Source organism: Macrotis lagotis, chromosome X (genome assembly GCF_037893015.1).
Source record: "Macrotis lagotis isolate mMagLag1 chromosome X, bilby.v1.9.chrom.fasta, whole genome shotgun sequence".
In the NCBI taxonomy this organism is placed as follows: Eukaryota; Metazoa; Chordata; class Mammalia; order Peramelemorphia; family Peramelidae; genus Macrotis; species Macrotis lagotis.
Genome location: NC_133666.1, coordinates 687,277,587 through 687,304,229, shown reverse-complemented (window position 1 = coordinate 687,304,229; position 26,643 = coordinate 687,277,587).

Genomic DNA, 26,643 nt, shown 5'->3' with positions numbered 1-26,643 from the left:
CAAACAAATAAATAAAAATAAATAAACCAATAAACGAATGGATAGATAGATAGATAGACAGATAGATAGATAGACAGATAGATAGATAGATGATAGATAAATAAATAAGAGGGACATTAGAACATAATAGCAGAGATAGAAGAGATCCTACCACCTGTTGGACCCTAAGCAAGCCATTTACCTCTCTGGGACAAAGTTTTCTCCCTATGTGAAATGAGGGGGATTTGACTCTATTATCTCTAAGGTCCTTTCCATTCTAAATTTGTGGTTCTTACTACCTTTTTGAATTTGGGAAAGTCACTTTGCCTCAGATAGCAGCTCCCTCATCTGTAAAATAGGAATTCTCTCATGACAAAAATAGCACTTTTTTCATTCATTCCCACCATTTTACAGAAAAAAAAACTGAGACTCATGGAGATGCTGATGCTGATGATGAAGATGCTGCTGCTGATGGTGATGATGCTTGTCCTTATTTCTTGAAGAAGACCATGACATCAGGGGAGGTGATGTTATAAGTTCATGAATTGGAATTGAGTAATGGTATGCTATGCTCAGTCACCAGTCTTACTTTCTCCTCCAGGGTTACCTGGGTCCAGTGGCCAGTTATGGATCAGGATGACTGGAGATGGCCTTGGTTGTGAGGCAATCAGGGTTCAGTGACTTGCCCAAGGTCACACAGCTAGCAAGTAGCAAGTGTCTAAGGTCCAATTCGAACTCCTATCCTTCTGATTCTAAGACCAGTGCTCTATCTACTGCTTTTTTTTCATTGAGATGAAGGAATTAGGCCAAGGTAGATAGAGCCAGATGAATCTCTGGTTTTCCATCCTGCCTAAATACATACCCTCCTTATCTTTATCTCACAGAATCTCTAGTTTTCTTCAAGATGTAGCCCAAGAGCTAGCCTCTGGGGTTCCTGATTACTCTAAAGCAATGGTCTTATAAGCCTATATTCTCATAAGTGACTACACCAGGAAATCGCCCTATTAACTAAACCATCTCCTGCTCTCTGGGTTTCCCTATAGCCTCCTTTCCTCCCTGATCTTAATCCTGTTCTATCTGTGTATGTACACACCCCTCTCTGTTTGTACTCAGGAAGGTGGCAGGCAGGCAGAGCTGGCTGGCACAGGTCATGTGCCAAGCAATTCTGAGATGAGCCATCAGATGTACCTTTTAAAGTCTTCCTCCCTTGTAGGAAGCACACTTTCTGCTCATGTGAAAGAAATATCCTAAATAGAATGGTGTCAGCTCTAATTATGGGATCCCAGGTCCGTGCCAAGAGCCAACTCCTTACACACTGGCAGAGTTAATGTACACTTGAGCAGATTTCAAATAGAGTTTTGTGAATCTCGCCGGCAGAGGGATGGGAGCCAAGTTCTCTCCTCCAGAGGAAACCTAGAGAAAAGAGCCTGCGGCACGTTAGTCATCTCAGCGCCTTTCCTCTCCGCCTGCCTTGGATCAGATGACACTCATCTCTCCCCAGGTAACTGAGCCCACCATCACACCTGTTCCAGAGACTCGGCTGCTTTTGGCTCCTTTAGAAGAAAAGCTGTTTGGCTAGAGTGAGACAAACCTGGAGAGGGCCCTGAGATGGGGCTTCCTTACTTTGCTTAGGATCCCAGGATCCTTTAGTGGGCAGGACTCAGGGCCTAGGATCACAGATTTCAAGCTAGAAGGGCTCTTAGGAGATCATTTGATCAACCACCTTCATTCTATTAATGGGGAATCTGAGGCCCAAAGAAGATAAATGAGCCTCCCTAAGGTAACACAGATTAATAACTGTCAGAATCAAGATTGAAACCCAGATCCTCTGATAGTAATTCTGGCAATCTTTCCACTCATCCCTATCATTCTCAATCATTCCCACTAAGGCAGTCTAGGTGGCACAGTGGATAGGGTACCAGAGTTCAAATCCAGCCTCAGACACTTGCCACTTACTAACTGACCTTGAACAAGTCACTTAACCCTGATTGCCTTGCATCCAGGACCATCTCTAATCATCCTGGTGCCTATCTGGCCCTTGGACCCTGATGGCTCTGGAGGAGAAAGTGAGTCTGGTGACTTAGGACAGCATCCCCTCACTCAAATCCAACTCATATGCCAACATCACCTCCCTGATGCCATGGTCTTCTTCAGGAATGAAGGACAAACATCACTCATTACTACCATTTAATGGCTGGGAAACTGCGAATCACAGAGGTAAAAAGATTTGACCAAATTGACAGGTTATAAATGTTAAGTGTTTGAACCCCTGTTTTTCCATCATTCTTGAAATACAGGCCTTCCTTAGCTCTATTTTATAGAATCTCCAGTTTCCCTCAAGATGCAACCCAAGAATCGCCTATTATATGGCATCTTTTCTGATCTTCTGAGTTACCAGTGCCCTCCTTCCTTATGAGTCCTTGTATTTATTGTCTGTGTATTCTCTTTATGCTTATTTATGTTGATGCTGCCTCCATTGATAGAATGGCAAGGGAAGGATTGGTTCCCATTTTCGTTGTGTCCCTAGATCACTACCTGGCAATCAGTAGGTGGTTAATAAATGCTCTCTCTCTCTCTCTCTCTCTCTCTCTCTCTCTCTCTCTCTCTCTCTCCTCTCTCTCTCTCTCTCTCTCTCACACACACACACACACACACACACACACACACACACACAGTTTCACCGAATCTTCCTTTTTTGATCTCTTGTAGCTTTCACTCCTTCCTCTCCATATCTACCACAACCTCTACCTTTGTTCTCTGTCACATTACCTCTACACTACTGCCATAACCTTCTAACATCTAACTCCACCTTTAGATCATCCCTCCTTCCTTCAGGTAGCTGGGAAAAAGGAAATAAAGTTGACACTAAAGAACAAAAGATCCAGATTTAAGTATCTACTTTGTCACATCCAAACCCTGTGACAATTAGACAAATCATTTTTCGACCTTAATTCCCATTTTTCTTACTTATCTTCTGTGCCACCTGACTATCTCAGTTCTCTTTCTATAATACCTTACAGGTGCACAAGAATTAGACCTGGTCACCCCCCTCAGTTCTGACTCGGGACCTTAAGTAATTGTTTAGAAAATAGTGTGGTCAGCACCCATGAAGAGAATAGCCAAGAGAGCTGAATCTTTTCATTGGGCTTCATTGGGCTATGGTAGTCTAGTGGGTCATTCTTCTTTTTTCTAAGGACATTTATCTGTATAAAGATCCAGGACAGATGGTCTCTGACAAGACTAGAAAGGCAGAAAAAAAAGTATCATTAAGTTATTTACTAGGAGGTAGGCTAAGCACTGAAGATATAAATATAAGCAAAAAGAAAGCCATCCCTTACCCTCAAAGTGTTTACATTCTAATGGAGGAAGGAAAAAACATTGAAGCAATTGGGGAGAAGGAAAGTCCTTAAGGGCATGGCACTGAAATCCAAGAAAGTTATAAATACAACTGGGAGGCTAAGCTGGTACCCAAGATGAGGTCCCTTACAATAAAATATCAATCAAAAATAAATTTAAAAATAAAAAAGAACTGTTGTTTGATGGCTAGTAGCATTTCCATTCATCAAGGGGGCACAGAAGATAAAGCAATGGTCGTGGAGTCAGGAGGACAGGAGATTAAATCTGGTCACAGATATTTGACACTTGCTGTCTGTGAGACCTTGGGCAGGTCACTTAATTCTGCCTCACATTCAGGGTCATCTTCAGTCCTCCTGATCCATATCTGACCACTGGACCCAGACGACCCTGGAGACATAGTACAGCCCCTTCTCACTCAAATCCAGTTCCTGTTATGGCACCATTTCCCTCATGTCATAGTCTTCTTCAAGAATAAAGAACAAGAGGTGGCTAGATGGTACAGTGGATAGAGCACTGTTCCCGAAGACAGGAGGACCTGAGTTTAAATCCAGATTCAGACACTTAATAATTACCAAGCTGTGTGGCCTTGGGCAAGCCACTTAACCCCACTGCCTTGCAAAAAAACTAAAAAAAAGAGCAAAGAACAAGCATCATCATCATCACAAAATACCATCTCAGATCTCCTTTTAAAACAAATTATTTACTAGGAGATACTTTGAGGTTGGAGATGAAATCACTGGGGTGCATCCCAAGGGGTGAAAATTAGGAAACATACCACATACAAACTTTATAGTTTCACTCATGTTTCTTTCTAACTGGGTGCTAAGTTTAGCTCTTTCTGTGCTACCGATTAAAGGTCAGCGCTATCATTGCCCTCTAAATCTTGATACCCTGGGAAAAAGTCCAAGCTGCCCCACCCTCATTATAACTCTTCTAACAATAATAATAAAGATTAGAGGACAGATACAAGAGATATTCTAAGTATGGAATTGATTTGTCTTGGCAATTTATCAATTATGAAATATCAAGAAAAAAGAATTGTCAAAAATACCTCCCAGGTTTGGGGCATGATGACACCACAACCTTTCAATCATCCTGCAAATATTTTTTAAATACTGACTTTATACAAAGCACTGTGTTTTATTCTGTGGATGAAACAATATCAATAAGGTGGTCTCTGCCCACAAAAATTTACATTCTAGTTGGGAAGAAAACATTGAAATATATAAGTATATACATATACATATATATATATATATAATATACCTTATATACAAGATAATATGGTTATATGGGAGAAGGAATTTGGGAGTTAACATACAGAAATACTTAAGTGAGGAAGAAAAAAATATTATGCATAATACCTTGGTGTGGCATTTAGAGTCATTAATCTGACAGGACAGATTTGCCTAGAATTGGAAGTATGCAGATGCTCTAACACATTTAATTTGATTTGGTTGGTGCCTCCATCTAAGAAGAATGGGGGAGGAATTAGCACATAGTACTTGCCCCAAAAGGATAACCTCACATCCCTTGAAGTCACTTTTCAATCTTTCTGACCCCAGTCCCAGGGCTCTATCATATTCACTGTGCCACCAGTTATCTCTATAGCATCAAAGCCCAATATGACACAGCAACAAGATTGTCTGTGCCAACCTATATTCTCTGGTTGACCATCTGAGGTGGGAGTGGGAGTAGTGGGAAAGGGGAGAAGGTGACCTCTTTAGCTGTTGCACATCCAGGTCTCAGGAAGAGGCTACTTGGGCCCTGTGTTCCAGTAAGCTTCTGTCTGGGTGCAATGTCCATCCCTTGCCCCTTGATAATTCATGCCAAATACCCTTTGTGAATCCCTAGAATCCCCTATGATAAATATCAAGGAGCCACAGGCACAGGAAGTTACTTGGAAATAAGGATAGATCGTATCACTGCAAGCAATTGAAGCTAGTTGTGATTATTTCCATCTGCCTTTCTGACCTGACCCACCTCCTTTATTTTCTTTCTATTTCTTAATAGTAGAAACAGTCCTATTTTTTAAGGGATATAAGAATGATAGCTAAAGATTTAAAAAACAGTGTTTAATGGAACTATGGCATTCAAGGTTGTCCCTGGGAGGATAAGGGACATGAAAATGGGGGTCCTATTTCATCACCAGAAGATAGGGACTCAGAGTCATCTCTAGAAGAACAGAGAGCATTTGAGTGTTCTTGAGTTCCCTCCCATATCTAAACCTGTAGGTTCCTGCACCTTCTCCTCCCTTGCCACATTCTAAACCTCTGATCTTTATCTGATACCTAGAGCAGCAAAGGCTAATCTCTGATGCATATACATACCCCTCCACACACACACACACACACACACACACACACACACACACACACACACTTGCACACTCATTCTAAATCTAACTCACAGAGATATTACCCAGATTCTTCATCCACTAGCAGAGACTCACCCAGCAGAGCTGCCAGTGGGCATGATCTCTAAGCTACATTAAATCTGTCACTGGCTGCCAGGATTAAAAGGGGCGGGAGCAGAGAGGGGTATCAGACAAAATGAGATCAATGAGGCAGAGTGATTTGGGGGATTGGGATTGATTTTTGTTTGACTTATAGCCCTGAAGCACTCCCAGCCATGAGGCCAAGGACAAGTATTAGGAGAGTTCACTCTACTTTGTTGACCTGAGACGTCTCGGGGAACGAAATGAATGCATCCGATGCCTGCAATGGCAATAGCAATTGAAAACAGGCAAGTTTATAGGCCTGGGAATTGGAACTCCCTGCCCAAATTGAGTGTGGTGTCTAATAAGCTGGGGTTATTGATAATGAGCTCTGTTGGAAATTAAGAAACTTCATTAGACTGTGAGCAGCAGGGTCTCCTATTAGGTAAGAGGTATGACAGACATGGCCTTATGTCTAGATGAGACAGGCAGCCACCCACATAGCAAGATGGAAGGGACCCTAGGAAGGCCACCTCATCAACTCGCTTCAATTTGACAAATACTTATGAAATGCCTACTATGAGCAAGGAACCATGACAAGAAATTGGGAGAGAGATACAATTCAATTGTAAAAAGATTTGTAGGTATTTGCTACACATAGGATACTTCTGTACCCAAAAGATACCCAGGTGCAAAGTTGGATGCTCCTACTCCTTGGAGATTTTAAAATCTTCTTCTCTCAGTTTTAAATGAAAGCAGACTGGTGATTTAGGCATTGAAGGGGGACCTGCCAAAAGAGCTATACAATGATTCTTGAACTTAGTTGAACAACATTTCTTCACTGCCAACTGTGGGCCAGGATCTTGGAATAGAAAAAATAAAATGAAGAGAATCCTTGCCTTCAAGACATTTACATTTTACTAGGAGGGACAACATGTTTGTATATATAGATAGATTTCTATAGATATAAATATATTTCTATAAAGACAGATATATACATACATCATGAGAATTCCAGCTGATCTGAACTCTAATAGTTTATATTGCCTTGATGGTCATCAAAGTAGCACACCAATAAGGATGAAACGGGCTTAGGAAGGTGAAAGGGCCCAAAGACATAGAAAGTTCTCTGAAGGAAGGACAGAACATTACCTTCAAGGGAAATCAAAGATGGATCCAGGTAGAAGGAAATGAGCTAAACCTGAAGGGAAAATGGGAACTCCAAAAGACAGGTGAAAAAGGTGTGAAGTCCTGGAATAGGCCAGTTCATGCAAAGGTTGAGGCAACTACAAGGAAATCTCCTGCCAGACATCTCTGACACATCTCCTATGTCCAAAGTACTGAGGGAATAGAAAGACTAAAATAATGTGGTTCTCTTGTTCTCAAAACTACATTTCCAGTTTGATTCTAAGTCCCTCCCTGTATAACACTCAATTTCAACCAAATGGTCAAGCTCTCATTCATCTCTCTCAGTTTTTCTAACTCTTCTTTCCAGACTTTTGTTCTGCTCCTTTCACATCTATACATAAAGAGACAGTGAAGTGGTTTTTGTTTTGGTTTGGTTTTTTGTTTAGTTTCTGCTGGTCAAAATAGGACACCAAAGGGATAGAGCTTTGGTGATGGCAGATGATGTTTGTCCTTCATTCCTGAAGAAGACCATGACATCAGTGAAGTAATGTCATGACAAGCACATGAACTGGCTTTGAATGATGGGGTGCTGTGCCAAGTCATCAGCCTCATTTTCTTCTCCATCTGGGTCCAGTGACCAAATATTAATCAGGATGACTAGAGATGGTCCTGGTTGTGAGACAACCAGCATTAAACGACTGGCTCAAGGTCACTCAGCTATGTGTGAATGTCTATGCCTGAGTTGGATTTGAATTTTCCTCCTCCTGACTCCAAGACCAGTGCTCTATCCACTATACTACTTAGCTGTCCCTTGATGACAGAATGCATTATGAAGGAAGAGTGCCCATGAGTTATATGGCATAGAACATAAGATGTGGAATCAGGGAGAATTCTATGCTGTGACTCTGGACAAGTCACTTTTAACAGTCCCTTCCATTCAGTTTCTTTCTAAAATGGGACTAATCACAGCATCTACCTTCCAAGATAGAGGACAGATGATGTTTGAGTGATATGTCAAGTTTGATACTTATATAACTGAGTATTTTTATTATATAAAAATTTTACAGGACTGTTTCCAAGAACTAATGAAATAACAGATTTAAATATGTTTTATGAAATGTTAACACTTCTAAAGAAATACTCATTTATTGATCAGAGAAGACTCAACTTGGTATCCAAGACCCTGAATGCTGGACCTCAATTTCACTTTTGAACTTTGAGAATCAGGGTTCCAGTCTCTACCTTTACCTCCCCGCCACACACACTCATACCTCCCATTGTTGTGGTATCGGCTCCTCTGATTCAGTCCTGGAGCAGGTTCTACGGGACACCCAGACCAAGATGTTCCATCTGTCTTGCCATTTTGAGACAGCACACACACAAATCGCCAATTACCAGGTCCCTAACTGCACATAAATGCACCAAGTCATAACAGTTCTGAATGCTGTGTTATTGTTTCTCCTGGCAGCAGCCCGCCGATTAAGGGCTCCCCGAGCCCTCATTGAGAGGGTGGGGCAGACCATCTCCCGGCACTACTGGTCTACACTGACCTGCCAGGAGGCTAAGAGATGCTCAGGACCATCTCATAAACCGACTTTCTGTTCCTGTTCCCCTAATAAGTATCCTCCCAGAATCCCAAAAGCAATGGATTAGATCATGAATAACTGCTGTTTCATAAACATTCATATTCCAAGTGGAGGGGTTAGAAATTGAGACCAAAATCATTCTGTGAGATTTCGGAAACTCGTCCCTGTGGACAAGACACTGTCCAAGGGGGAGTGAAAATGTAAAGATGAGGGACACATGAGCCTTTCCCTTTAGGAGCTCAAACTCTAATGGAATACCAGGATTCAAGACTGGGAGGTCAAAGGATTGAAACTGAGTCCAAGTCTTACATTTTGAGGGAGTTCATATGGTTTAATGGTTAGAGCCCTGGACTTGATATCAGGAAGATCTGAGTTCAAATCCTGCCTCAGATACTTAGTTGTGTGATCCTGGGAAAGGGAAATAATAACAAAAATCATCATCATCATCATCATCATCATAATTTCTATAGTCCTTTTTATGGTCGGACACTTTGCCTGATATTTGATTCAAATAACTTTTGGAGGTAGGTGTGCTTCTTCTATGCAAGGGAATCATAATATCCTCTCTCTCCTTGAATTACTGAAGGATTAGCTGAGATAATGTGTTGTAAGTATTTTGTTCATCTCAATGTCTTTCTTTAACCAAGGTAACTAGGTAAAATAGTGCAAGGAGTGCCTGAGTTGGAGTCAGGAAGTCCTCGGTTCAAATTCAGTCTCAGCTCCTTAAAGGTGGTATGACCCTGAGCAAGCTACTTCTCTGTTAGCTTCAGTTTCCTCAGCTACAAAATGAGAATAATAATAGCAGCCATCTCCCAGGGATGTTGAGAGTATCAGCTGAGATAACTAAATTGTTTAGCACAGTGACCAGTACATAATGTTAATAGGTTGGTTAGTCACCTCTGTCTCACCATGACCCTATTTGGAGTTTCCTTGGCAGAGAAATGGTAGTTTGCCATTCCCTTCTTTAGTTCATTCTACAGATGAGGAAACTGAGGTCAACAAGGTGAAATGACTTGCCCAGGGTCACACAGCTAGTAAGTAACTGAAGACAAATTGGAACTCAGGTCTTCTTCCAGAATCAGCACTCTCTCCACTATGGTGCCACCTAGCTGCCTCTGCTAATACCAATCAGCATCTTTTGCAACTACTCATGGTCTTGAAAAGCTTTCTGGGAGGACTGAGAGTTTGTGACATACCCAGGGACACCCAACCAGATTTTACTGGAAGCAAATCTTAAACCAAGGTCCTTCTTCCTTGGAAAAACACCTCTTTCTGCCATGTGATGGATGCCTTTCATCTTTGTATTTAAGTTGTAAAAGGTGATTTGCACCAGGATTTTTGAAAGAAATGGTCCCAGCACATTTCCCCCATTTTACTTATGAAGAAGCTGAAACCAAAATAGGATGTGACTTACCCACCATCATTCATCCAGTAAGCAGGGGATCTGGGATCTGGACCTAGGTCTCCTTCCTGACTTTCAATATATCTCTGAACTCTATTCTTAATCTATCTTATATTCTTAGTTACTTTATTCTGGGCCAGTATTTTGAGAAGCAGTATGATTTAGGGGATGAAGAAATGGATTTAGATTCAGAAGATCCAGGCAAAGTATTGAGCTGATGATGCTCCCTGTTTTTTTATTTTATATTTTTCTTTTTCTGAGACAAGGTCTCTGCATCTCAACCAGACTGTATATGCACTGACCATGGTGGATCCCATATAGAAGTTGTAATCTATTTTATTGACCTGGGACAATTCATCCCTGCAATCTCTGAGAACAAGAACTGATTGACATCTTTGTTTGAATTCCCAACCTTTGATAGAGTATCTACCATAAAGCAGATTCCTGATAAATGCTAATTGACTGACTAACTAAGGCAACCTAGTGTTCCACGCTTCTGGGTGTTCACCATATTGGTGCTAGACATAGGGTGGACAGTCAGTGAGCTTTAGCTTTACCCCAGCTCAGAACTCCTGAGTTGAAGGTCCCTCCCTACCAGCAGGCATCAAAGGTGTGAGACAGAATTCTTTGCCTTACCTGTTTCTTATGTCATGGTGGTGCTATGAACAAAGCATCAGGAGTAGAGTCAGGAAAACTCATCTTCTAGAGTTCAAATATGACTGGAAAAGTCATTTCACCCTGGTTGTCTTTGTTTTCTCATTTATAAAATGAGTTGGAGGATGAAATACCAAACCACTTCAGTATCTTTGCCAAGAAATCCCAACTGTGGTCATGAAGGATAACACACTCTTTTCTGTTTTGTTTGGTTTGGTTTGGTTTTTGCAAGGCAATGGAGGTAAGTGACTTGCCCAAGGTCACACAGCTAGGTAATTTTTAGGTGTCTGAGACTGGATTTGAACTCAGGTCCTCCTAATTCCCAGTGTTCTATTCACTGTAACCACCTATCTGCTCCAGAATTATACACTCTTGAAATAACTGAAGAACATTACAGGACATCCATGATAAATCCTGGATCTTAGAATCAGAAAACCATAGATTTGCAAGAGACACCATGAACCATCTAATGCAAACCAGACCTGAAGGATCTCTTCTGTGGCATCCTAAGCCAGTGGTCCTCCAGCATCTATTTGAGGACCTCAGCAGAAGGAGAGCCCATTCCAATTTTAGATAACTCTGCATTTTAACATGCTCTGTCCTTTTCTCAAGCCTTGGTCTGCCTCCTTGCCACATCTACCCATTGCTTCCAAATCTGGAGCTGAGCAGAACAAGACTAATTCCTCTTCCATGGGACAAACTTTCAGATACTGGAGGATGACTCATTCCAACCCTCATCTCTTCTTCTCCAAGACAAACATGTCCAACTGGTGTGAATATTTCCGCATGGCCACCACCATCATCAGGTAGCTATGTTACCATGGGTTAGGGGCTATTTTAACAGATGAACAAGCTGATGGCTGGGGAGTGGGGGGATGGGGCCTTGCTCAAGGTCCCATGGGAGCTAATTGGGGGAGATTTCATAGAGCCTTGATTTGGGGGACTTTGGTTTGAATCCTGCCTCTGCCACATATTCCCTACAACTCTGAGCATGACATTGCTCCTCCCTACTCCTTATTTTGCTCAATCAACTAATAGTTTAAAGCCTCCTCCAAATTGAGATCTAAGAATCTATTATGGGGGTGGCTAGGTGGTGCAGTGGATAGAGCATGGGCCCTAGAGTCAGGAGGACCAGAGTTCAAATCCAGCCACAGACACTTAATAATGACCTAGCTGTGTGGCCTTGGGCAAGCCACTCAACCCCATTGCCTCTCAAAAATCTAAAAAAGAAAAAAAGAATCTATAATCCCTTTAACTTGCTCAATAGACTGTGGTTCCCTAAGCACAATTTCTGACTCTCCCGCAGTCCCATATCCTGTGATCCTGATTAGCACTATCTAGATCAGAATGCAGACTTCTGATGTAAAATGCAGTGCGCTTCCCTCCATATCTCAGTCTCTTACAGCTGTCAACTGAGGCTTCTGGGAATAGGGTTATGTGTTTTAATCTAGCACATAAGGCTACTCTCTCATATTTTATATAACTGGAAAGAAACTTAGTACAAGGGATGTCAGAGCTAAAATGGTCCTTAGAGCACAAAATGTCAGATCTGAGAGAGAGAGAGAGAGAGAGAGAGAGAGAGAGCTTAGAACAGAGAATGATAGAGCTGGGAAGAGCTTTAGAACAAGAACTGAAAAAAAATTAAAAAAAAAACAGGGAATGTCAGAGCTAGGAGGGATCTTAGAACAGTGATTGTCAAGAGCTGAGGGGTGGGGAGAAATGCTTAGAATAGGGAATATTGGAGCTGGAAGGGACCTTAGAACAGGGACTGTCAGAGTTGGGGGGCTTAGAACAGGGACTGTCAAAGATGGGGGGCAATGCTTCAAACAGGGACTGTCAGAACTAGGAGAAACCTTAGAACAGGGACTATCAAAGTTGGGAGGGATCTTAGAGCAGGAACTGCCAGAGCAGGAAGAACCTTAGAAGATAGAATATTAGGGAAGGGAAGTGGAGGAATCTTAGAACAACGAGCATTAGAATTTCATGGGAACTTAGAACATAGAATCTCAGAGTGGGGAGCAGTATCAGCATTAGAATATCAGAGCTGGAAGGGATTTGAAAACATTTACCCTATATACATTCTAAAGCTGCTCTCTACTCTGACATTCCCTGTTCTAAGACCCTTCCCACCTGACAGTCAGTGTTCTAAGAGTCTTCCCACCTCTGATAGTCTATGTTCTAAGTCTTCCTATCTTTCACAGTCTATTTTCTAAGGGCCCTCCCACCTCTGGAAGATTCCGTCCTTTATTTTTTTCATTTCATTTTTGCAAGGCAATGGGCTTAAGAAACTTGCCCAAAATCACACCTAAGCAAGTATTAAATGTCAGAGATCAAATTGGAAGTCAGGTCCTCTTGACTCCAGGGCCATGCTCTGTCCATTGTGCCACCGAGCTGCCCCAACAGTTCGCATCTAAGGCTCCTTCTAACCCTGATCTTCTGGACTATGCGTGTTCTACACTGTATCAGCCTGTGTGGAGACACCCTTGGCCTTGGCCTCCCTCCCACCTGGGCTGTTCCGGAGCCGTTAGGGTCTACAATGTAACAACTGAAACATCCTCTGTTAATTTCACTTCCAGCTCAGATACTTTGTATCTCTACGTTGCCATAGTCTAGATCCTGGGGGTTCTTCCAGCAGGACCCTCCCAGGATCTGCGTTCTACAGCCAGGCTCGCCCCATGTCCTCCACCGGCCCTCAGTTTGACGATTCTCCCTTTCCAAGCTGCCAATCAGGAAAACCCAATTTCCTCTCGCCTTCTGCTGCAGAACCGTCACTAGTTACTGCAGAGCTGCTGCTGTCTCCTTTATGGTGTCAAACCCGAGTTGAATAATTGTTCCGGTAACCACAGGAGTTGCATGTAAACAAGAGGCGGGTGGAGGGAATTCTCTTGTGTCTCTCTGAGGCAGCCAATGCTGGGCCTCTCCTCCATCCTCCACCCCCCTGCTCAGCCCCCTCCACAGGCCTCCCCATCCTCCCTGGGGAGGCAGTAACTCCTTTGTCTGAATGAAGCTAAAATCCTATAAACCAATTTGACACCCTTGATACTGGGGCGATGGCAAGCGGAAAAGCATTTCCCAATTTTGACAAAAGCCATACTCCACTGGAGAGAATTAACCTGCTCATTCCATTCTAGCTGACTCCTTTTCCTCCTGAGCCAGGATCTGTTGGAAGAGAGAAGACAAATGGGGAAATGCAAGTGTGCGGCTTGAAGGAAATCAGAGATTTGGGAAGAAGGTTTAGATTCAAATTAGACCAGATTTTTATATGATATCAGTAAGTGTCCTCAGAGTGAAAGCTCATTTGATGGGGAAACTGAGTCAGAGAGGAAGTGGAAGAGGAATTACTATCAAATTAGATTCACCAAATATTTATATGATGTCAGTAAGTGTCCTCAGAGAGAAAACTCTTAGAATTGAGTAAGGGGAGGATTTTTTTTAACTCCCTCATCTGATAGGAAAACTGAGTCAGAGACAAAGTGGAAGAGCAATTAGTATCAAATTAGATTCATCAGATATGTATATGATGTCAGTAAGTGTCCTCAGGAAAAAAAGCACTTGGAATTGAGTAATGGGAGTATTTTTCTAACTCCCTCATTTGATGGGGAAACTGAGTCAGAGAGGAAGTAGAAGAGGAATTAGTATCAAATTAGATAAATCAAATATTTGTATATCAGTAAGTGTCCTCATAGAGAAAGGTCTTAGAATTGAGTAAGGGGAGGATTTTTCTAATCCCTTCATTTGATGGGGAAATTGAGGCAGAGAAGAAGTGACTTGCTCAGGATCACACTTAGTTCAGGATAGAATCCAGCCCTCTCATTTTGTAGCTATGCTGTTGGACAGGGTTCTAATGTGGAGCTAGGTGGCATTAGGATAGAACACTTGCCTTGGATTCAGGAGGATGAGAGTTTCAATCTGATCCCAGACACTTAGCACTAACTAGCTGTGTGACCTTGGGCAAGTCACTTAACCCTGATTACCTAGCATGCAAAGACATCTCCAATCATCCTGGTTCATATCTGACCACTCTACCCAGATGGCTCTAGAGGAGAAAGTGAGGCTAATGACTTAGCACAGCTCCCCCACCCACTCAATCCAATTCACATGCTTGTCATGGGATGTGATGGTCTTCTTTGAAAATGATGGCCAAGCATCATTAAGATGGAGACAGTTCAGGTTGCAGAAGCCAAGGATATGTGTTCAAATCCCAGCTCTGCAATTTGCAAATTGTGTGATCTAATCACTCAGTCTCATCTGTAAAACGATGACTTTTTCTAGCTAATGTCGGAAGTCCCTTCAGAATCCAATTCGATGACTTTAGGGCTGTGATTTTATGACACCCTTCCCGTGTTCTGTGCTGACTATATCGGACCTGGGGGAAGCCAATGGACATTTTGAGCTTCATTCCCTCCTCAGTGATATAAGTGTCTAGGACTAGATGGTCTTTGTCCAGTTGTGATATTCTCTGGGCTAATGTATGTGACAATGTCTGGTTGAGGTACTCTACCAACTCTCAGATCTCATCCCCTTCTGATGGCCGATGTGGAGTGTTTCAAGATAGAGCTCTGAATCCCATAAATCCATGGCAACAAATTGATGTCCAGAAGGGAGACGCAAATTACCATAGGTCAGTCAGCTGGAAAGTGGCTCATTTGATAGTGGAGATAATAAAGACCCAGAAAAAGAAAATGACTTGCCCAAGGTCACCCAGAGATTCAATCACAGAGCCCTGGGTCAGAGAGAGGAGACTGCGAGCTCCTCCCCCACTTTTGCCTTTTCCTCCCTCACCAGCCAGAATGATCATTGGTGTATTTACAATGTGGTGATGTGTGAAATAAATGTGATTCTAGTGGGGGCCCCTCCCAGCGGGGGTGGCACCCGGGCTTGGGGAGGAGCGCCAAAGGCCTGAGCTCATTGGGAATGCATAGAGTATCCCCAGCAGCCGGGGAAAGGAACGAGGGAAAAGACAAGAAAAATGAAAGCCACGGCAATCTCATTTTCTGAGGGCCGCAAGTCAGCCAGGAAATGGCTATTATTCCATCGATACTGTCGGCATTAAGTTATTTCCTTCACTAAATACGAGAATGTTCATGAATATCTATTGAGTCTCAGGTACTGGCACCTCCTGCCATCCCAGCTCACTGACTAGAGGTTTATATTCCTCTACCAACACACCTCAATTGCATACTGAAGTCAAAGACAATAGTATTTTAAATTGGTTAATAAATCTCTAGATGGATGCTCTAGGAAGGTCCCAGAACTCTGTCTCTATTACATGAAGAAAAGGGTGTGTGTTTTAACTACTTCAGTGCTTGGGGTTTGGGAAGAGGGGAGTGAGAATAGACTGGGCCCTGCTCCTGCCTAGGTCAATCTCTTTCCTTGTCCTGTGAAGGAGATTCTTGCTTTCCACCTCTTTGGTAAAACCATTGAAACGTTCTTGTCTTAACTGCTCCCCAAGGAAAAAAATTCCCCTGCAAAAGATGACTATCTGCAATAGTGGGCCTGTTGAAAGGACCCTCTACTGCATAACATTGTGATTTCCCCCTCCAGTGTGGCTTCCTCTGGGGCTTCAGCATAGCATGGAGGGAAACTTGGGTTCTCAAAGGCGATGCTAATAGAGAACAATCTGACTGGTTCTAGCAAGCTGGAAAGGTATTAGTCTCTCCCTCAGTTTTCAGCAGCCAGCTGGGTGGGAGGGTCATCCCTGGTTCAGACCCCTGGATGTTGACTTTTCCTCAGTTAAGAACTCTCAGATTGTCTATCCAGAAAGAGAGGGAAAGGCAGTGAATTGCCCTCAGTAGAAGCAGGGACAGACCTAAATGATGAAATAAATCACAGATGTTCACAAGATTCAAATAATTCTGATCATTATTAATGACTCCACAGTCTTTGGCTAACTGTTATTATTACTAGCTCAAGTACCACTAGCATTTTTAAAATCTTCCAAGGTGCTTTCCCCCTTCACAGTGCCATAGATCTGAAGTCACAAGTAACTTTGGAAGCCTTTTAATCCAACTCCTTCATTTTACTGATGGGAAAACTGAGGCCCTAGGAATTTAAGTGACTTGTTAAAATTCCCACATGTAAAAAAAGGCATCAGAGGCAGAATTAGAACAGTGATTCTTTGATTCAAGAGTTGGGGCACTCACCACTCTAGCCCACTGTCCTTGTAAGGAGAGAGAGTATTTATTATTAATTTTCATCCTGCAGATAAAGAAACTAGACATGGAAGGAGAGGGTTGACATTAGGAACCAGTTTAGTCCAGGAATCCAGTCTTTTGGTAATAGAATCTTGACAAGGGGCTGGCCTCATACCTGAGGAGCTTTGAACGGAACACTGAAGGACTCCCCTACCAGCCACCATATTGGAATCCAGGGTTGGCTAGAGTACGGTTGGGGTGGCAAAGGTCCAAACATGGAGGAATGTCAGGTAAATGGCGGTCTAGTTCAAAAGATGTGAACTGGCATCTTTTAATTACAAGAGGTCAAAACCTTAGAGCATGGGATGTCAGAGCCAAGAGAGATTTCAGAGGCCACTGATTCCAATTCGCTTATTTAATAAGGGAAGGAATTGAAGTATGAGATTTTTGTTGTTGTCATTGCTGTTGCTGCTGCTATTATCTAGTGATTTCATCAGTGAAATGAACTTCTGGTGTGGTATATCCTTTCATTAATACAGATGATAATTCCTTTATAATATATAGGCTTGGAGAGTTGCCTGGGCACTGAGAGGGTAAGTGATTTGCCCAGGGTCATGCAATGAGGTATATGTCAAAGTCAGGTAGGTCTTGACACAGTTAAAAACCAAATGGATAAAAAAATTCAGACTATGATGTGTAGCAGAATAGAAAGCTCATAGATCTCATAAATCATTCTCTATCTTGGACTTTATTTAAAGTGGATTTTATCCACATACCTGGACAATGAACTGGGTCCAAGAAATGAGCAAGAGGAGGTTGTGTAGCTCTTTGGAAATCATTCCATGCTTCCAATGATCCCAAGCATCTCCATGAATCAAAGATCCATGTTTTCAATATCAGTATTATGCCAGAGACATTGTATGCCTATGAAGTGAGGAAAATTAAAATCTCTGAAAAATTACAACAGCATCATCCAGATTATGCCTGTATGTAAGAGAGAGAGAGAGAGAGAGAGAGAGAGAGAGAGAGAGAGAGAGAGAGAGATACAGAGATAGAGAAGGGAAAAGAGATGGGAGAGAGATTGGGGCGAGAGAAAAGAAGAGGAGGAAAGAGGAGGGAGGGAGGGAGGGATGGAGAGAGGCAGGGAGAGAGAGAGAGAATGAGGGAGGGAGAGGGGGGAGGGGAGGAAGAGAGGTAAAGAGGGAGAGGGAAGGTCAAGAAAAGGGAGAAGGAAAGGGAGAGGGGAGGAAGAGGGAGGGGAGGAGGGGGAGTGAAGGGAAGAGGAGGGGAAGGAGAGGAGAAAGAAAAAAACATAATGGATAGAAGGAAGCTATAGCATATTACCAATTGAGAATTACACAGAAGTTGTATGAGAGATGTCACTAAAATAAAAGGAGATCTGGGGGATATTGAGAAAAGACTGATGGACAACTTACATGCTTCCTCTGTTTCAAGGGAACTAGGGAAATAATCCCAAAATTTGGGGAGGATATCCTACAAAGCAATCACAGGAAAACATAGACAAGATTTGACCAGAAATGAATAGCCCAAGAGAGGTTGCAATTAGCCTCATCTAATTTATACCAAATGAAACTGCAGATTCATAGATACCTCTAAAACTTCTACTATATAGGTCACAGGGCTGATGTAAAGGTAAGTGCTTTTATAAATCATAAAGTAACATAAGAAAGCAAATTAGTTTTATGGTACATAGTCATATAGGTAATTTCAATGAGCCACAGATTGGTGATCAATAAAGTTTCTTCCCCCCCCCAAAAAAAAATAGTGGACGCCTTTGGATCATAAAATGATGGGTTTTGTACTAGGAGAGATCTTAGATTTTATAATATGCAACTTCTTCATTTTGCAGATGAATCAACTGAGGCTTAGAGGTTAGTTGACTTGACCACAATCATATAGCTAGTATGCATTCCCAATTCTGGTTCTCTTTAGAGAACAAAAAGAATGGGACTAGGTTGGAGGACTGGCAAGAAAAGCATTTCTCTGGATTGAGTTATAAGTACCAATTTGAGATATCTAGATGACACGGAGGGCAGAGGACTGGACTCGAAGTCATGAAGAATAGCTGTGCAACCCTAGGTGAATGTATCACTTCACTCTCTCAGTCTCAATTTTGCCACTTGTAACATGGGCACAATAATAACACCAGCCTCCCAGGATTACTATGAGGATCAAATGCCATAATACATGTAAATTTTTAAAATATGAAAACACTATATAATTTCTAACTTATTCTTCTCTGTTATTATTATTACCATTATTATTAATTTGGGGCATAATCCCCATCCATTAGAATATATGCTCCATGAAAGTAGGGCCTGCTATCACTTTTATTTTCTTTTTTTTCTTTTAGTATGCTCAGTATCTGACACTGGGTCTAAGACCTAGCAAATGGTTAATAAATAAATGCTTGTTATAGACAGATTGATATGAATTCTCATCAATTATGAAGAACGAAGGCTACCTTTAGCCAAGCTGCTGCATCTCAACTACAAAGAGCTGCTCAGAGACTGTCTTTGGCTCTTTCTTTTTTTTTTTCCACTGATGTTGAGAGTCTGGGAAGCTCCTTAGGGAATTCATACCAAGTGGAATATTTAAGGCAAAGACACCAGAGGGTCCCTTTGGTATTTTCTTATCAAGGGAAGGTACCTCTGAGTTGTCATGGAAGTACATAGACAACATGAAAGGGAGATTATACGGGGAGAAGGAGGAAATAGACTGAGCAGTCTATTATGCAAAGGAAAAAACTCAGTGTTATACAGACTGAGGTCCCCAAAGGCAGCTTTGCCACAGAAACAGCAGGTACAAACTAGAGTCCACTCTTGGAAGGTTTCATATTACCCCATATCTCTCATTAGGTATCCATTTTGGATGGGGGGTTTTGAGGGTCACTGCCTTCCAGAGGCAGCATGAAACTGGGGGAAGAGTTAGATTTGTCAACCAATCCTGGCTCTGCCCCTAACTTGCCCTGGCCTTTGCCAACAGTCACCTTCTCTAACTTGGTCTCAGTTCCCTTCTCTGTAAAATAAAGGGATCGGTGACTACCTCCTACACCTGAAACATTCTGGCTTCATCACCCCTAGTTTTCTGAAATTCCCAATTTGTTTTTCAAATTTCTGCTCAGATGTTATCTTCTACAAAAGATCTTTTCCTAATCCCTCCAATTACTAGGGCTCTCTGACCCAAACTGAAATAATGCCTCTGGGGCTGTACCTTTGGTTTAACACTGGTATGAGGAACTCCCTCCACCAATGAGGAAGGAAGGAAAGAAGGAAGAGGAAGGAAGGAAGGAAGGAAGGAAGGAAGGAAGGAAGGAAGGAAGGGAGGGAGGGAGGGAGGGAGGGAGGAAGGAAGGAAGGAAGGAAGGAAGGAAGGGGAAGGAAGGAAGGAAGGGAGAGAGGGAGGGAGGAAGGGAGGGAAGAATGAAGGTGTGAGGGAGAGGGAAGGAGGGAGGAAAGGAAGGAAGGATTCAGAGCTAAAAAGAATCTTCAAGGCAACAAGTCTAACTCTTCTATTTTACAAGTGAGGAAATTGAGGCACAAGGAAGTAATGGTACTTGCCCAGGGTCACATAGCTAAGTGTTTGAGTCAAGATTGGAATTCAGATCTTCCTGGCTAAATGCAGCAAGGTACCCACTGTGTCACCTAACCTAGTGGGTGCAGGACATATGATTTTTTTCCTACTCAAAGCCAGGGTAAGTGCAAGGTTATCATAGTGCACTTTTCAGAATGACTAGAATAGTCCTCAGCAGTTCACTAATTTATTACTACTCACACAGTCAATTGGGAGGCCAATATTCGAGTCTCAGTGGGACATTGATCATTCGCTACAAGGACATTAATTAGATACTTCACATTTCAACTCTGTTCTGCTCATTGTCCTCATCAAACAGTTGAACTTAATACTTCTAGAGATCTCTCTCCATTGCTAACACTTCCCTTTCACTAGCCCAGTCCCTGCTCAGGCTTCTGTGACAGAAACTGTCCAATCAGACACTGTCCTTGCTGCCAGCCTGGCCCTACCAAAGTAGAGGAAACACAAAAAGGGAAGGATGCCACATGGGTGTGATTGCCACCATCAAGGGACTACATTTCTTAGAGGTTTAAATTGTGTCTTCTGGAGAACCAGGGTCAAAAAGAGACCAGTCTTCATCCTTAATTAATTCTAACTAAAAAGCCAATGAATGGATGTTCAGTGGGTGAGTCAAATGTAGTCATAGATGGCTTCCTAACATTATATGGTCAAGAGGAAGGTAGCCTGTCTGTGTTCTGAAGGAAGGACTGGAGTCTACTGCAGTAATTTGAGGATCTTAGTTCTAGAGAAGGAAGGCATTTCAGAATTCAAAATCATCATATCATTTTTCTGACGGGAAACCTGAAGCCCATCAAAATGAAGAGACTTATCCAAGGGCATAAAATTATTAAGTGTGTGTGGAAAAGGGCAAGTTAGAATTCTAACTTAGGTCAGAAGATCTGGAGATGTTATAGATAGAGCTTGAATTCAAGTTTTCCTGACTCCACAGCAACTAGATCTTGATTGACTTTGTTATTCTTTCCTGTCTGACTCTAAATGACTCCATGGACTTCATGGAGTTTTCTTGGCAAAGTGTTTTGTCATTTCTTTCTTTAATTTGTCACTATTTTACAAATGAATAGGTGAGGGGGCGGCTAGGTGGCTCAGTGAATAGAGCACTGGTCTTGGAGTCAGGAGTACCTGGGTTCAAATCTGACCTCAGACACTTAATAATTACCTAGCCCTGTGGCCTTCAGCAAGCCACTTAACCCCATTCATTGCCTTGAAAAATCTAAAAAATCCAAATAAATGGGTGAGGCAGATCAGTGGTAAATGACTTTCCCAGGATTGCATAGCTAAACATCCGAGGTGAAATTTGAACTCAGATCTTCCTGAGTCCAGGACTATTGTGCCATCTGACTGATTATTCCATTTCCTTGTAATAGAAAATTCTTTGTGTTTATTTTGTGAATTTTTTTATCTACTAATCTCTGAATATGTTGCTTTTCACAGTAGAATGTAAACTTCTTGAGGGCAGAAGTAGTTTCTTTTAAAAGTAGCCTTTTAATTCAAATAAATAAATATTTAAGCATCTGCCATACATCAGACACCCTATTAAGCACTATCATAATTCCTGGGAAACAACATATCATAATTATTGTTGAATGATGAACAAAGGCCTAAATGATGTCTAAGATGGCTTCTACATTTTCTCACAATATTTCTATAAAGTAGGTAGTGCAAATATTTTGTGCACCCATTTTACAGGTTAGGAAATAGAAGTATGGAGTATTAAAAAGAGGGTCCTACTATTGGTAAGAATTGGAACTGAGATCAAGATCTGAATCTCCATACTTCTAGTCCAATGCTATTTCCACTTCATTGGTCAAGTTACTAGATCTCTCTCAGCCTCAGTTTTCCTCATCCATAAAATAGAGATAATAATAATAATAATAATAATAGCATTTTCACAGGGATGTTATGAGGATCAAATGAGACAATATATGGAAAACTTTTTTCAAACTTCAAAGCAAAAGTGTAGTCAAAATACCTGAGTAAAGGCAGGAGCTGAGTTCTCACCAACTCCCTTCTAAACAGCTTTAAATTAAAATGAATTCTGGAATAGCAGAATCACAAAGGATGAAATGAAACAAGGACAACTTAAAAGATTATTTGGAAAGATCTGTTTTACTGGGATGAGAGGGGAGCACAGTTCAGCACAAACCATTTCCTGGCAAGTCAGCAACAGGTCTTGGGAATGACTGAGTTGACAGCAAAGGACATTGAAGCTCTCAGGTCACAGACTGTCAGACAAGTGATCAAAAGAAAATTACAGGGGATTCTTTGTTGGCACTAGTTGTACTCTGTTGTATTACGCATGCAGAATACCAGTCATAGTCCCAGGACAAGTAAGAGCACTAGTACATAGGTACATATGACTGCAGGGGTAAAAGGATCCTGTTCATAGTTCCAGAATGGAAAATAGTGCTTGTGATTGCTCCTGGACCAGAACACAGGTCAGGAGAGCAGTGACCACACATTGTCTTAGGTCATACCACCTTGGGAAAACCTGAAACAACTTAAGTTTTACTGACCCCTCCAGAACTAGTACTGAAGACAGTAGCATGAAAAATCAGAAGCTTCATACAGTGCCACCTCCACCCCTGGAGCAGAGCCCACATTTAACATAGAGTTAAAACTCAAGAAATAGACTGGGAAATGAGCAAACAATAACAACAATGAAAAAAGAACTTGATCTATACCAAAACACAAACTCAAGAGGAGACCAAAAACAAAGTCAAAACTGCTACATCCAAAGACTTAAAGAAAAATGTGAATTGATATCAGATGCAAAAATAATTCCTAGAAGAGCTCCAAAAGAATTTTTAAATCAAATAGGAGAGGTAGAAGAAAAATTGGGGAAAATGAGAATGATACAAGAAAATAATTAAAAAGGAGTCAACAATGAGATAAAAGAGGACCAAAAAATACTAAAGAAATTAATAGTTTAAAAAATAGAATAGGTTAAATAGTAAAAACACTGAAGAATAGAATTCTTTACAAAGAAGAATTGGCCAAATGAAAAAAAATTGTTGCAAAAGCTTACTGAAGAAAATAATTCTTTAAAATTTAGATTTGAGCAAGTAGAAGTTAACGGTTCTAGGAGACATCAAAAACAAACAAACAAAATCTAAAAAATGAAAAAGTAGATTAAAATGTGAAATATCTCATTGGAAAAACAACTGACCTAGACTATAGATCAAAGAAAGATAATTTAAGATATATTGGTTTACCTGTAATCCATGATAAAAAAAAAACAGATCCTAGACATTATATTTCCAAAAATTATCAAGGAAAAGTTCTCTAATATCTTAAAATTGTAGTATAAAGTAGAAATTGAAATATCTACTGCTCATCTCATGAAAGACAGACCAAAATGAAAATTCTCAGAAATATTATAACCAAATTTCAGAATTCCAAAGTCAAGGAGAAAATGTTGTAAGCAGTCAATTTAAAATTGAACATGGAGTATGGGGAGTGGGAGGAGAAGCCTCAAAGCATTATATAAATCTAACTATTGTCAGTAAGATATCCAATGGATATAGAGCTGGACTTGTAGTAGGAAAACTTGAGTTCAAATGCAGTTTCAGACACGCACTTGCTGTGTGATTCTCGACAAGTCATTTAAACCTATCTCTACCACATTTTCTCATCCGTAAAATGGTGTTATTTGGCTGTTATACCCATATCTGAGACTCTATTTGGAATTTTCTTAGCAAAAACACTGGAGTGATTTGCTATTTTTTTCTCCAGTTCATTTTACAGATGAGAAAACTGAGATAAATAGGGTTATATGACTTGCCCAGTATCACAATAGCTAGTAAGTATCTAAGGTTGGACTTAAATTCAAGTCCTCCTGACCCCAGGGCCAGTGCTCTATCCACTGTCATCAAGCTGCCATTGTAAAATGAGGATATTAATAAATAGCACTTACCTGCCAGGATTGTGTGGGGATAAATTTAGATAATATTTATTAAGTACTTTGTAAATATTAAAAAACCATATAAATAGTAGTGATTATTATCATTCACAGAAGCCTTTTTGGGGAAAATTGTTTTGGAGATTGTCTTGTTCATTGAAATTCCATAACCTCATCCTTTATCCTCAATACTTAACTTGGTTCTTCATAAGGCTCTATGGTCAATCATTTCATTAGCTGGTGGCTATCCTACTCTTGATGAATCTCTGCAGTCTTAGTTCATCTGAACCTCAGATGACATTGGGTCATAGATTTACTTAGTACTTGCTTTTATATCTTTTGTATTTACTGGAAGTATATGCTGTGGGTCCTCACTCACCCATACCTAGATCAGAGGTTCTTAGTCTTTCATGTATGTCTATGTTATGGACCACTCTGTCAGATGAAATCTATTAATTCATCCTTTGACTATTATTTTAAAGGCAGAAAATAAAATGCATGGAATTTCAAAGAAAATCAAAAATATTAAATAGAATTTTTAATTGCCCACCCAAGCTCACAGAAAATGAAATTTATTAATGGACTCCTTGTGTGTCCATGAACCTAAGACTAAAATTCTTTGACCCAGAATGTAAACTATTCAAGGGCAGTAACTGTTTTATATTTGTACTTGGCACAAAGTTAGTAAATAATGAATAATTGTCGAAATGTACTGGAATGTTATTACATTAAATATGAAAAATCATAATGAAGACTTATATGAACTGATGAAAAGCAAAACAAGCTGGAGCAAGGAATTAAGTTACAAGCTATGGTTACAAGCAATGAAGGGAAAAATGAATCTGATGGCTACATAGTCTTAACGAGCAAGTCTTATTTGAGAGGAAAGATTAAACAGAGAGAGACAGAGACAGTGAGAAGAGAGAGGAGAGAGACTATCCTTTCCCTGGAGAAGAGGGGGATTATGGATTTTCAATGTTACACATGATATCATACAGGGTTGGTAGCTTTTGTCACTTTTTAATTTCTTCTATAATGGGAGACTTGATGGATATGGAGAGGGGAAAATATATTCAGAAATGAATATTATGCAAAAGTGAAAGGTAACACTAGAGCAAAATAAAAACACAAATGTTTGGATGGATGAATGGATGGATGGATTTGGAAATGGACAGGACATTCAAAGACTGAGGACCATATTCAAAGTCTTTCCAGTTATTAACTCCTGCCAGAGTATGTGCTCCACTTACATAGTCTTTGAAGACTCTAAGCACCTTGCACCTTTACAGAGAGGCATCAAAAGGGACTTAGGTTGAGAGCAAACAGTATAGGATAATAGAGGGAGCATTGATTAATAGTCAGAAGACCTTAGCATGAAGTCTTTCTCTGTTAATATGAAAGTTTATTGCTTTAGGAAGTTCCTATCCTTTTTTGATCCTATTCCTTCCTTGGCAAAATAAGATTTAACTAGACAACTCAGTAAAAAAATGATAGGGGCAGCTAGGTGACATAGTGGATAAAGCACCAGCCCTGGAGTCAGGAGTACCTGGGTTCAAATCTGGTCTCAGACACTTAATAATTACCAAGCTGTGTGACCTTGGGCAAGCCATTTAACCCCATTGCCTTGCAAAATCCTAAAAAATAAAAATAAAAAAAAAATAATGATAGTTGCGATGGATAGATAGACAGACAGACAGACAGATAGATAGATATGTAGATATATATGTAATTTTCACACATGCATACACATATAAATATAGCTGTATATAAAATTTCATTCAGCTCTCATGATAGTCCTGATAAGCTTTATTATTTCCCTTTTATACACAAATAAACTGACTCTTGGTTGGCTAAAGCCACACGACTAGGAAGCCCCTGAAGGATCCCAAAGATCCCTTTCAATGACAGGTCAAAAGAGCCTTTATTTCCACCCCCCCCCCCACCAAAGATCAGTTCTTGTCACATTGGCAGGGAACCTTCCTCTCCCATTTACTCCTATGTTGTTTCAATCACAACCTGTTACCCAGAGTTTCCTCTCAGCATTCTGAAAAGCTTCCCATAGCGTAACACATTGAAACATGAAATCTTTCCATTCCTTAGTGTCAGCACTAGGTAACCTCTCTTCCTCGCCGTCTTGCCCTAATTTCCAGATAAATCTTTTTTAATGACAGTGGGCACATCTAACGTGATAACCTTGCTGATAGTGCAAAGCAGAGATGATCCGATATTGAGAAGAAACAGAGGGGAATAAGTCGGCATAAAATTGGGTCTTGCCAATGGAAATGGATTTGAATTTATGTAAAATGGCCCAGATCATGCTCAAAGTATCTTATTGGAATTTCCATATGGATTGTTATTTTCCTTTCATAATATGAGTGATTTAGATGATCTATTGGACTGGTGTTGGATCATGGACAAAAGGAAGTTGAGCCATCTGCTTCCCAAGGAATCTG